At 47.0% G+C, this 9,134-nt stretch overlaps 1 long non-coding RNA gene across 2 annotated transcripts; it reads left to right on the top strand.

Moving 5' to 3' along the window:
- The first annotated feature begins 2,071 nt into the window (after positions 1-2,071).
- LOC129532603 (uncharacterized) lies at positions 2,072-8,635 on the top strand. 2 transcript variants are annotated; one of them, XR_008678373.2, is made up of 3 exons: positions 2,072-2,321; positions 2,478-2,579; positions 3,448-3,857. It is a non-coding gene; the product is annotated as an uncharacterized lncRNA (long non-coding RNA). The 2 variants fall into 2 exon arrangements; XR_008678372.2 differs by lacking the exon at positions 3,448-3,857 and adding an exon at positions 8,453-8,635 and having other exon boundaries at positions 2,073-2,321.
- The last annotated feature ends 499 nt before the right edge of the window (positions 8,636-9,134 follow it).

The raw sequence follows: 9,134 nt of genomic DNA, 5'->3' as shown, positions 1-9,134 counted from the left end.
TTCAGCTTGCACCAGTGAAAAGCCAAGGGGACACGGGCAGTGGGCCAAGGGGGCTGCTCCCCCTTTACGTCCCTCCTCCTTTCCCCACCACCACTTTTTAGTTTACCCAAATGACCTACTCATCAGGGTTCAATGCCATCTCCTCCCAAAAGCTTTTCTAACCTTTCATCAGAACCAATGACTCTTTCCTTTGGTTTCCACAAACAATCAGAGTACAACTGTGAGAAAAATCCTTTAGGTTTTGCCCTTCATTCTGCTTAAGAGTGAAAGTCTTAATTGACAACTGGGCAGAATGGTGTTGGCTCGGCCGGGCGCGGTGGCTCATGCCTGTAATCCCAGCACTTTGGGAGGCCGAGGCAGGCAGATCACGAGGTCAGGAGGTCACAAGGTCAGGAGATCGAGACCATCCTGGCCAACATGATGAAACCCTGTCTCTACTAATAATACAAAAAATTAGCTGGGCATGGTAGCACACGCCTGTAGTCCCAGCTACTCGGGAGGCTGAGGCAGGAGAATGGTGTGAACCCGGAAGGCAGAGGTTGCAGTGAGCCAAGATTGCACCACCTCACTCCAGCCTGGACAACAGAGTAAGACTCTGTCTCAAAAAAAAAAAAAAAAAGAAAGAAAGAATGGTGTTGGCTCTCGTTCTCATTCATTGATTTATTTCCTTTCTGCTTTGCATGAGGTGGTGTCTGTGACCCATGTACTCATAGCAAGTCTTTGAACCCATCAACAGTAGAAATTAGAAAATACCTCTCAAAAAGTAGCGTTGATTCTGTTGCCTAAATATATTCTTATTGCAAAAATAAAAATGTAAATGATGTCATTTGAAGCAGTGCATGGTTATTGCTCTTATAATACAACAGTAAGTCTTATTTGCATAAAGAGATTATATCTACGGTCATATAAAAGTAAGAATGAATACCTAAATCCAAACTGCTCCTTCAAGTTACCTGGAACTGTGATATTTGCATACACCGAACCATCTACTCTTGTTCTGAAGAGGAGAGAATGAAAACTAAAGGAAACAAAGAATCAAAGAAGCCCTGAACCCACGGTGAGTGGAACCCTGAAGTGACCGGAGGACAGACTGCATGTGGCAACCTTTTTCTGTTCCTTCAAAGCAGCTACTGAATGTTGCGGTGAGCCCGGGAAGAGGACTGTCCTGCCTGCAGTCCTACAGAGGGAAGAGCTGTGCTTAGTAAGTTAAAAAGCTGGGGCTTCTACCAAGCCACAGAAGAAGCCGGAGACAGTGTGTGTACATCTGCAAGCAAATAGACGCGTGTCTAACCCGGGGCGGCCGCGCTTCCCCTGCTTAGAAATCAATCATCTACAAAGGGTGGGGCCTGAGGAGCGCAACTCTCACTTGTTACTTTAGAAATCAATCATCTACAAGGGGTGGGGCCTGAGGAGAGCGGGCTTCCCCTGCTTAGAAATCAATCATCCAGAAGGGGTGGGGCCTGAGGAGCTCGGCTCTCACTTGTTACTTTAGAAATCAATCATCTACAAGGGGTGGGACCTGAGGAGGGCGGGCTTCCCCTACTTAGAAATCAATCACCCACAGGGGGTGGGGCCTGAGGAGCGCGGCTCTCACATGTTACTTGCGTCTTACCCAGCAGGTGGGAAGTCCAGAAGGCTGACTCGGACTCTAAAATGCAGCAGAACCTGTGGCGACCACAGCCACCCAACAGCAAAAGAGGCGGCAGAGGCTGGGTGAGCACAGGACTGAGAATTCATGGAGAAAGTTCTTGAGTTTAAGGGAGAGGTTAGACCATTTAGTTGGCCAAAAAGGCCCAACTCTAAGAGCCGACCTGCAAGAAGCCAGCCCGGCAGCTTCTCCCATCACCACTCCCAGCTGCAGGTGGGCTGCCTGCTGTCCTTACCTCCCAGACAAGGGGAATCATGTCCTCCTTGGGGTCACCGTGGACCAGTGCGCACTTCTGTGGCCTGTTTTGCTCGCTGCACTTACCTACTGTGACACCACTATTGCCGACACAGCCACCTCCGTGCGGGGGGGTCCCTGGGGCAGACGCCCTGCTATCCTCATCTTAGGATACCCAGTTCCCAACACAGTGCCTGCTGCAAATTATCAGTAATAACAATAAGTCTTTGTCACGTAATGAGTTACCTTTCAGTCTCTCTGCAGTCTCTTTCCTCCCAATGCCCCTTGGCTGCTCCCGAAGCCCTGACTCCTGACCTCCTGCCCCTTCTGTCTCCAGGGCCATTAACTCCCCTGCTGATCCCTATCCATGGAGCCCATTGACAGATGAGTTTGGTTCTGGACCTAAGAAGGACAGTTACAGACACAGATACCTTTTAAGGTGAGGAGTGGGTATCGGATACCTGAACGAGAAAAAGCCTACCAAAACCAACCTTATCTTCCTACCAATCTACCCACTAAGAGAGAGAAACTAGAATATTTTTGCCAGAGAATTATAACAGAGACTCACATCTACCCTCCTTCCTTCACTCAAAAGCCCTGCCCATCCCTCGGCACACATCTCAAAGAGGAACTGCCCCATGAAGCATTCCTGATCCCCAGCCAGGTGTGATGGTCTGTCCTGCGAGCCCCCCACAAGGTACCTTTTCTATGGCACTCACAATTTACTGCCTTCTACTGGATTATCAATGACCAGACTACAGGTCCTGGTGGGCAGGGGCTGGGTCTGATTCACTGTGGTCCCACCTCACCCCAGCTCTACTCCCACCCCAGGCCCTGCCCAAGACGGGAGGTAAGCTGACTAAATTGGGTTGAATAGGCTCAAAGGAAGGATAGCCAAGAGCATAATGTGGCTCAGATGAATTTCAGTTTAACTTTCCCAGAAGTTAAACTTCCCACTCATCAAGGTTCAATGCCTTCTCCTCCCAAAAGCTTTTCTAACCTTTCGTCAGAACCCATGACTCTTTCCTTTGGTTTCCGCCATCAGAGTACAACTGTTGGGAAAATCCTTTAGGTTTTGCCCTTCACCCTCTTAAGAGTGAAAGTCTTCATTGACAACTGGGCAGAATGGTGTTGGCTCTGAGCCAGCCTCTGAGTTCTGAGGCTGAGGGAGGTGCTATCCACCTGGTCCAGGACCTCCCGTCCTGGGCTCTTGGCAAGGCCCCAGCTGACTCTCCCTGTCCTCTCCTAGCCCTACCACAACATTCCTGGGCATATCATCCCACTCACAAGGAGGATTCTTCTAGTGTTTATGAAGGCAGGGTTGGGCAAGACCCGAGAAGTGAGGAGCTAACAGACGGCTCTCCCCCAAGGCTGGTATGCCCTCCTGCAGCATGGCTGCCAACTAGCCCCCCAGCCTCGGCTGCAACAGCCCCACCCATGGGGAGCTAACAGCACTGCTCTTAGACAGCGGCGTCCGTGGGGCACTTTCCTTAGACCTACATCCTCCCTCCCAGCCCAGTTCCACCTCTTTGGTCTGCACAGAATGAATCTGCTTCCTTCCCCAGGTAGCCCCCTTCGGATATCTGGGACAGCTCTCGTGTCCTGTTGTGTCTTTCTCCAGTGTACACGTTCTAGGCTCTCACAGTGTTTTTCACTTCGTCCCAGCAAGGCTATTGTTTTTAAGTGCTCTTGAAAGAACCTTCTCTGCAAGGTCAAATAGAAATGAGTAGTCAAGTTAGCACTGACCCGACCCCTCGCTGCATCTCAGCAAGAGCAAATACTTTCACATCTCTCCAGCGGTGCAGAAATAACTGGCAAGAGTCACATTCACACACACACTTGCTCAAATTATGCCAATAAAAGGAAGTTGCGAAAGTGTGAAGACAGCGTGAGGTTTCTGGTTTCGTAGAAAAACAGAGGGGTTAGCCCCCAATTCAAATTTTTTTTCTTTGATCTATGTTTAAAGAAAGCCCTGAGAGGACGGAGAGAGGTTGATTAACCGGTCAAATATACAATTAGATCGAAGAAATAAGACCTAGTGTTGGATAGATCAGCAGGATGACTATAGTTTACAATAATCTATTGTACATTCCAAAACAGTTAGATAGGAATAATTTGATTATAGCATAAAGAAAAGGCAAATATTTAAGGTGGTGGATATCTGAATCACCCGGATTTGATGTTTACACACTATGTCAATATACCAAATTATCAAAGGTATCCCAAAAATATGTATACCTATTATGCATCAATTTAATTTTTTTTATTTCAATAGCTTTAGGGGTACAAGTGGTTTTTGGTTCCATGGATGAATTGTATAATGGTGAAGGCTGAGATTTTAGTGCACCCGAGTAGTGTACACTGTACCCAATATGTAGGGTTTTTGTTTTGTTTTGTGGTTTGTTTTTGTTGTTGTTGTTGTTTTGTTTGTTTGTTTGTTTGTTTGAGATGGAGTTTCGCTCTTGTTGCCCAAGCTGGGGTGCAATGGCACAATCTCGGCTCACTGCAACCTCCACCTTCCAGGTTCAAGCGATTCTCCTGCCTCAGCCTCCTGAGTAGCTGGGATTACAGGCGTCTGCCACCATGCCCAACCAATTTTTTGTATTTTTAGTAGAGATGGGATTTCACTATGTTGGCCAGGCTGGTCTCGAACTCCTGACCTCAGGTGATCCAACCACCTCGGCCTCCCAAAATGCTGGGATTACAGGCTTGAGCCACCGCGCCTGGCCCTAATATGTAGTTTTTTATCCCTCACCTCCCTCCCTCCCCGCATCTGAGTCTCCAAAATCCATTATACCACTCTGTGTGTCTGTGTGTACCCATAGCTTAGCTTAGCTCTCACTTATAAGTGAGAACACATGCTATTTGGTTTTCCATTCCTGAGTTACTTCACTTAGGATAGTGGCCTCCAGGTCTATCCCAGTTGCTGCAAAAGATGTTATTTCATTGTTTTTATGGCTGAGTAGTATTCCATGGTGTATATGTGATATATTATGCATCAATTTAAAAAAATAAAAAATAAAGAAACCTAAGCGTGTAGTGTAAGAACTCTGAGAGCCAATCACTCAATTGAAACTTTTCTTTGAGACCTTGGAGCAGGATTTGCAGGACCAAAGTGTGGGCCAATGAGGCGACAGACTGTCTCAAGAGAAGGAAGGGGAAATTGATGGTAGGAAAATTCATGATGAATTCCTGAAGAGGCTTTGCTTCAGTGAAGCATTTCTTAATTTTATTTTCCAGAATCTTCCCTTCAGAGAATACTAGAAAGTGTTCAGTATGTTAAGCCCTTAGAAATAAATTCTGGCCGGGCGCGGTGGCTCACGCCTGTAATCCCAGCACTTTGGGAGGCTGAGGTGGGTGGATCACAAGGTCAGGAGATCAAGACCATCCTGGCTAATACGGTGAAACCCGTCTCTACTGGGCGCCTGTAGTCCCAGCTACTCGGGAGGCTGAGGCAGGAGAATGGCGTGAACTCGGGAGTGAACCCGGGAGGCGGAGCTTGCAACGAGCTGAGATCGAGCTTGCAGTGAGCCAAGATCCCGCCACTGCACTCCAGCCTGGGATACAGAGCGAGACTCCGTCTCCAAAAAAAATAAAAATTAAATTTAAAAGAAAAAAAATTCTACAGAAATTCACTAGAATCTCTCCTTCCTTCCTTTCTTCCAACTTTTCCTCCTTTCTTCTTTCCTCCGTTCCTCTTTCCTTCCTTTTCCCTCGCCTTATTCCTAAATGGATTTGAAATAACAAACGCCTCCGTGTTCTTGCGGTCCTGCACTTTAATAACACGGAATTGCACACTGCTTCATATGAGTGAGCCAGTGTCTGGAGTCCAAAATCTTTTCTGTTCTAAGAAATCTAGGCCAAAGCTGAACCTTCAGTAATGAGATCTAACCTATAATCAAATTAAATAGCACAGCATTAGATCAGTTTCAGCCCCATACATCCACTGCTATTGGCTTCTACTAAATGTTTTAAATCGGTACAAAAGCCTTACTGAAAGGGAATCTTGTATAGGCATATCATATAGAGGATGTTTCCTTAATCATCTTTTTAATGAAAAAAAAAACTAAGCAAAAAGAAAACAAAATTAAGATCTAAGAGGCTTCATGATATCATCCCAAACCCAGCCAGTGATATTTTTGAAAGGGCAGCAAAGAACTGGCGATAACATCTTTATTTTTGTTTGCTTCTAAGCCTAGAGGCACGTAGACGATGAGAACATACACTTAGATCATGCCAACTTAGAAGACTTTCTAGTTTTGAAAATAGCATTTCTTCCTCTCCTTCCCAAACAGAGTAGCACTGGAACGCTCCCCATCTTCATCCTACACTCTTTGACATCACCTCAAAGAGGAAGTCAATTTTACTACATGATTAAGACTCAAGCGAAGCATAATTCATTCAAGCAACTCACTACATATGTCAAAAATATAAATCCAGGGCTGGGCATGGTGGCTCATGCCTGTAATCCCAGCACTTTGGGAGGCCGAGGCCGGTGGATCACTCGAGGTCAGGAGTTCGAGACCAGCCTAGCCAACATGGTGAAACCCCGACTCTAGTAAAAATACAAAAATTAGCCAGGCGTGGTGGCACACACCTGTAATCCCAGCTACTCAGAAGGCTGAAGCAGGAGAATCGCCTGAACCCAGGAGGTGGAGATTGCAGTGAGCCAAGATGGCGCCATTGCACTCCAGCCTGGGCAACAGGGCGAGACTCTGTCTCAAAAAATAAAATAATAAAATAAAATAAATAAAATAAAATAAAATAAAATAAATCCAGGCCTTTCAGGAAAAGATGAAAAATCAGAGGGTCAAGGAAGACTGCATGGGCAACACGTTAACTCTCTCCCATGTTCTTTCCTGAGAAGCCGAGATGCTCTGGCCTATGGTCCAACTCCTACCCCCACAGCCCAGAGGAGTCTCCCCTCCTCTAAAGTGGGTCTCAGAAAGAGGTCCTTCCTGGCCGGGCTTGGTGGCTCACGCCTGTAATCCCAGCACTTTGGGAGGCTGAAGCAGTCAGATCACCTGAGGTCAAGAGTTCTAGACTAGCCTGCCTAACATGGTGAAACCCCATCTCTACTAAAAAATACAAAAAAAGTTCACCAGGTGTGGTGGCACCTACCTGTAATCCCAGCTACTTGGGAGACTGAGGCAGCAGAATCACATGAACCCAGGAAGCAGAGGTTGCAGTGAGCCGAGATCGCGCCACTGCACTGCAGCCTGGGCGGCACAGTGAGATGCCATCTCAAATAAATAAATAAATAAAATATTTATCATGAATGATATCCCAAGGGGCCTGTGAAGACGCTGATGGTGTGTGGTCTGGCTTCCTTCTTTTTTTTTTTTTTTGAGATGGAGTCTCGCTTTGTCACCCTAGCTGCAGTGCAGTGGCTCGATCTCGGCTCCCTGCAACCTCCACCTCCCAGGTTCAAGTGATTCTCGTGCCTCAGCCTCCCGAGTAGCTGGGATTACAGGTGGACACCACCACTCCAGGCTAATTTTTGTATTTTTAGTAGAGACAAGGTTTCACTATGTTGGCCCAGCTGGTCTCGAACTCCTGACCTCAGGTGATCCACCCGCCTTGGCCTCCCAAAGTGCTGGGATTACAGGCGTGAGCCACTGCACCTGGCCGGTCCTGTTTTCATATGCATTCAAATTCATTGATTTGCCACAAGAATGCTATCAGGTAGGTGCTGTGATCAACCCCACTTTAAGGGTAAGAAATAGGGGGCACAGACAGAAGTAGAAGGAAGGATTCCAGCTCAAGCCATCTGGCTTTGGAGCTCAGGCTCCTAACTGCTGTACCTAGATGGCCTCTCCATAAGAGGCTGCCTTGGAGAAAGTAGAGTGAAGCAGCCATTAGAATGCTCTTTGCGAGTATCTGAGAACCACATTCAAATACCAGCACCTCAGTTTCCTTCCTTAGAGGGAGGGCCCCTGAAAACAAGCGTCTGACCACTTTGCCAGGCAAGATAGTGCACAACGGTGCTGCTTGAACAGCAGTCAGAGTGTCACAGCTCGGAGTGGTGCAAAAGCCGGGGGACAAAGAACTGTGGAGCCTTGCATGAAAGCCACACTGGGAACATCACAACCAGAGCCGTCCCAGTCCCCCCAGATCTGAAAAGTGAAGGGAGCTGGTATAAATAACAGTGTCCATTCCCATCCATTACCAGGCCCTGCTTGCAGCCTCTGGGATCTCTTGATTCACATTTTGCAAACGCTGGGATTCTTAGGGCCTTAGTTAAGGAAGGCAATGCCAGTCCAGGGGTCTATATCATCCTTGTGGGCAAAAGAATGGCCCCACTTGATAGGGCTGGCATGGTTAATTATCTGGGCATGGGAGCCCCCTCAAACTTGTTAAAGAGATTCACAGTATATAAGGCATATTTATAAAAACCATGTAATTTGACGCTGTAAAACAACCCTGTGAATGAGCTTAGGATAGACGATGTATATTATGCTCATTTTGTAAATGAGGACACCGAGATTCAGAGGAATAAAATGGCTTGACCAAAAGTCACCCAGCTATTAAATATCAAAGGCACTAAAAATCCTGCTTTTCTGTCTTCAGACCCTGAACTCTCCTCTCTACACCATCGCATGTCAGTGGAACCATAAGCCTCAAGACCTGAGTTCCAGTTCGTCCTCTGCCACTTACTAATGTGATCTTGGCAAGTCATGTATTCTCTCTGGGACTCATCTTCTGCATCTGTAAAATGGGGATTAAAAACTCTGTGTCCCGCCTGATTAATTCTCTATGACTTGGGAGTCTTCTGGCCAACCTCACTCTGAAAACGTCATCAGACCAAAGATACATGGAGTAGTTGGCCTCCTTTTATAGGACGCTGTCCCGCTGGGAGATGGGAGAAAGAGGGGTACAGTGCCACCTTGGTGAGGTGGGACAGGAACCGGCTGGGCTGTCTGGCTGACTTATGTGCCGAAGCAGCTCTGCTGGAGTCTTGAGCAATCTTCTCACTCCTTCCAGCTCAATTTTTCTGGCTGACATCTAAGTTCTCTTTTAGCCCTAAAAGTCTCTGAATATAGATCTTAGAAGCCGGTTCCCTCCACGACTGTCGCCTATTCACTTTACCTCTGTAAATGCCATTTCTCCTTCTGCAAAAGCCAAATCACACTCCTTTCCCACCTGCTGCAGATGCTGCTCTGCGTTTTAATTGACAGTCATTCTAACCTGCTGATCTCCTTGAAAGGTCCCTGCCTTATTCAATCACTCAGTTGTAATGAGGTCATTGCTG

The sequence above is a fragment of the Gorilla gorilla genome, chromosome 2 (assembly GCF_029281585.2).
Source record: "Gorilla gorilla gorilla isolate KB3781 chromosome 2, NHGRI_mGorGor1-v2.1_pri, whole genome shotgun sequence".
NCBI lineage: Eukaryota > Metazoa > Chordata > Mammalia > Primates > Hominidae > Gorilla > Gorilla gorilla.
Note: the sequence above shows the minus strand (reverse complement) of the source record. Positions and strands in the feature narration are given on the sequence as shown.